Source organism: Erithacus rubecula (genome assembly GCF_903797595.1).
Source record: "Erithacus rubecula genome assembly, chromosome: 2".
Lineage (NCBI taxonomy): Eukaryota > Metazoa > Chordata > Aves > Passeriformes > Muscicapidae > Erithacus > Erithacus rubecula.
The window spans coordinates 16,232,521-16,236,513 of record NC_136685.1 but is presented as its reverse complement, the minus strand read 5'-3'; the positions used below and the strand labels follow the sequence as shown (position 1 = coordinate 16,236,513).

The 3,993-nt window shown below is 48.9% G+C and overlaps 1 long non-coding RNA gene across 3 annotated transcripts; it reads left to right on the top strand.

Moving 5' to 3' along the window:
• Window positions 1-848: 848 nt before the first annotated feature.
• LOC306798540 lies at window positions 849-3,526 on the top strand. Of its 3 annotated transcripts, none has more exons than XR_013773390.1 (3): window positions 849-987; window positions 2,267-2,395; window positions 3,443-3,526. It is a non-coding gene; the product is annotated as an uncharacterized lncRNA (long non-coding RNA). The 3 variants fall into 3 exon arrangements; XR_013773391.1 differs by lacking the exon at window positions 849-987 and adding an exon at window positions 1,279-1,455; XR_013773392.1 differs by lacking the exon at window positions 849-987 and adding an exon at window positions 1,279-1,523.
• Window positions 3,527-3,993: the final 467 nt, after the last annotated feature.

Below are 3,993 nucleotides of genomic sequence, written 5' to 3'. Positions count from 1 at the left end.
TATTTCTATATTTTTTATATATTTATTTACCTGTTTCCCCCCCCCCCCCCACCTCCGGAGTTGCCAACCCTTTCTGAATTTAAGACTGAATATTGCTTCTTCCCACTTGTAATCCAGAAGCAGGAGCTCAATCTCAGGCCAGCGTTGCAAGGAAGCAGAGTACAGACTCATTAAATGCAGGAGCTGTTCCCATTCCCATTAGAGATTGGTGTTTAGTGCACATATCAAGAAAACACAGGACAAGGAATTATTTGTTTCTTCCTCACGAGAGGTTCTGAACCCAATTTTTCCACTTGCTCAGAATGCCCAGTCAGCAGGTTTGTTTTTTTTTTCCTTTTCCTTCCTTCAGGTATCAGGAGACATTCAGCGCTAACTCTATCTATGTTGAATTGACATGTGCAAAGAAAAGGCGCTCTGTTTTGGGGAGGCACGGCCATGGGAAGCAATATGAATGCCTCGGGAAACAAACAAACAAAAAAACAACAAAAAAACAACAACAAAAAAAAAACCAAACAAAAAACCCCAAACAGAAATCTTGACTGTGTTTTGTCTTTAGGCAGCGCAGGTCCCAGCCCGCGGCAGTGCCCCGCCGTGCCGCCGCAGGGCCAGGAGAGGGAGCCGCCGGCCCCGCATCCCGGCCCGCATCAGCCACATCCCCATCCCGCATCCCATCCCGCATCCCGGCCCGCATCAGCCACATCCCCATCCCGCATCCCATCCCGCATCCCGGCCCGCATCAGCCACATCCTCATCCCGCATCCCGGCCCGCATCCCGATCCCGCATCTCAGCCCCACCGCCGCCTCCCGACGGTGTGGATGGGCGGGATTCGGTTGCAGAGACCGTCTCTGGGATGGCAGGCTGCCAGAAAGGGACGGATCCACCTGGACAAGGCAGCAGAACCATCACTGCCCACAAGCTGGGCAAGCTGGTGTGTGGGGATGACACTGGGGATGCGGAGGAGAGGGGGTGAAGAGAAGAAGGAGAAGGTCAGCAGGGAGATAGATGCAGGGGTTTTGGACTGGATTTTTACCTCACCCATGGGGTTCAAGGCCAGGGTGAACTGGACTTTGAGCAACTTGTCTAGTGGACCCTAGCCACAGTGGAGTTGGAATCAGATGATCTTTAAGAGGTCTTCTAAACCAAATCATTTTATGATTCTATGAATTTTAAGCAGACGATGCAGGTTGATGTGGGCAGGAGACAGCTTGGAAACAATGGAAGAGGCAGATGGGCCCTGCCTGCAGCACGGGCACATCAATGCTGAGAGGGTGGCACAGGGAGAGGCTCTCACACCTTTGGGGAATCAGCACAAGAAAGGCTGGCCCAAGGTGCTACATCTGCAGCATGGGGAGCAGGCAGGGCTGTGTTCAGCTGCACAGACAGGTCGTGGAATGGCTCACACAAATGGAGTGCTGTGATGGAAGGGTACAGGCTCTTTAGGACAGGCTGGGCTGGTGAGGAGAAAGATTTGCCCTTCATGTATGAGAGCAGCAGGGTTGTGCAGAGCTCTACCTGCAGGCAGGTGATGGCTGCTGAGAACCTTCTTCAAGCATCAGGAAGACTCCTCAAAGCTGTAGGCCCTAGTACTCATAGGACGTTTGCCACCCTGTTATCTGGTGGAGGGACAATACACTGGATTCCACTGGACACAGTGCTCCAGATGTGGCTCACCAAAGCTGAAAAAAGGTACAGAATCACCATGACCTGCTGGCAAGACTTTCCCTAAAGCAGCCCAGGATACCATTGCTCTTTTTTGCTGCAAGGGCAGGTTGCTGGCTCATGTCCACCAATCTGGTCCACCAGGACCCCCAGGTCTGCAGAGCTGCTTTCTGCCTGGGTGGCCCCAGGCACTGCTGAGTGGGGCTGTTTTTCCTCAGGTGCAGCACTTCTAGCTGAATTTCAGGAGGTTCCTGTCAGCCCATTTCTCCAGCCTGTTGGGGTCCTTTTGGATAGTAACAGGACCCTCTGGTGTGTCAGCAGATGATTTCTGACAGAATACTCAGTCTTCTGTATTTGACCCTCCTCTGGGCAGGGACTGGGTGATCTCCAGAGGTGCCTTCCAACCTCTGTGATACTGTAATTCTGTGATACTCAGCAGTTTTCATACCCCTAGTAAATTACCACGATGAATAAACAAGGGAGAAATAAAGTGCTAGTATGAATGCAACACTGCATGAGTACAATCAATATTCATCAAATAGAAAAAGCAAAAAATCAATAAGGTAAAAATTGAACAGTAAAAGAAAAAGAAATCTTCTTTCTCAGTAAACAGGCACAACTGATCTCCACTGCCAGAGACCACGGATTCTTTCTCATTCTGTGAATACTTTCAGCTAATGGATCCACATACACAGCAGGGAGAGGCTGCAGGGACAATCATTTCAGAGTTGCTAGGTGAGTTGCCTTCAAAACCTGGCACTGTTTCCTTATAGTGACTTTCCCTTTATGTGTATAATATGCACCTAATATATATATGTAAATGAGTATATGCACACATATATATTTATTCATATATATACACTGTCTCCTGGGAAGTGTAAATATATCCTCAGGGCTGAATAGTGGATATTAATAAATTGCCATTGCTCTCTCTGTGAGAACAAACATTTAGGAAATCAGCAGAAAATAGCAAAGGTAGATATTTCAGCACTAGTATGTAATAGGTGTTCTCCTCAATTTTTTTTTATTTTATTAAGACAAGAACTGCTGACGAAGTTCAGGACTTGTCTTTTTCACAAGGTGAGTTCTGGTTTCTCCTTGCATGTTTGTAAGGAGGTTAGACACATAGAAGTTTCACAAGGAAAGTGGGGTAGTGTGGAGCTCCTTGAGTCCATAGCTCTGGTGTTATTCCAGCTGCCTCTGGGACCATGACAGGCCACAGAGATGGTGGGTGCAGTGGAGCTCCCTTCATCCACAGCTCTGGGGGCCCTCTAGCACCCATAGGAGCATGATGTGGTACAGAATGAAGATATCTGTGTTTCCTGAAGCTTAGATTGATGTTGCACAGTTTTCTGCAGTGCTCTCCAGTGGAGTAGTGGAGGAGGGAGAGGACTGACAAGTGCCATTATCTGGTTGTGGCTCTCTATGGGGCTGTGGCTGTCAAAGACAGCAGAGTCAACATATGGAGCAGCCACCCTCTGTCAACATGAGAAACCCTTTTCACCCTGCCCAAGGCTTTGCCAGCCTCTCACCAGGACTGTCCAGCCCAAATTTCCCTGTCAGTTACGAGAGCCTCATCCTGGGCCAGCCGTGTCACCAGCCCCACTCTAACAGGGCCACCACCATCATTCTGCCCACTGTGACATGGACGCTACACTGTTAGGGCTTGGTGCCTGGAGCTCATCTGAGGGTCCAGCCAGGGAGATTGGAGCTGCTTCCCATGATTATGGGAAGCTTCCAGACTCCTGTAAGATGATGACAGGGTGCCCATTTGTCTTGTAGAGCACTGGCAACACTCTGACTGAGTGGCACAGGAGAGAGAAGACAGTAGCATGCTATGGTCTGATCACATCCCTGTCTGTGTCCATCTGTAATACACAAGATAAGCAAGGGAGGAGCAATCTTCCTCCATTGCCAGAGAAGACCTTGCTTTCCTCCTCTCCCCAGTCCTCCCTGCCTTCTCCTTTCAGGCTTTTTTCACCTGTGTCTTCCATGGCCATACTGGGCTGGGGCAGGTGTTCTAGTGCCCATCCCAGGCAGACCAGAGTTCTGCTCCCTCTGACATGGTTGCAGCAGCACCAGGGCTGGTGCCCAGAGCTAGTGCTCTGTCATTGTGACACAGCTATTACCTTCCTCCATTCAAGCAAGACAAAACAAATAAAAACAATAATAACCAAACAAAAATGGCTGGTAATGCTGGGGAAGAAATTAAATAGCTGTAGGAGCAATTTAAAGATCAGAAACTCAGCAAAGGTTAAAGGGAATTAAAAGCTGCAGGTTTTTCCCACTACATAATTTAAAAATTCCTTGTGCTAATTCATGCTGAGATGTGT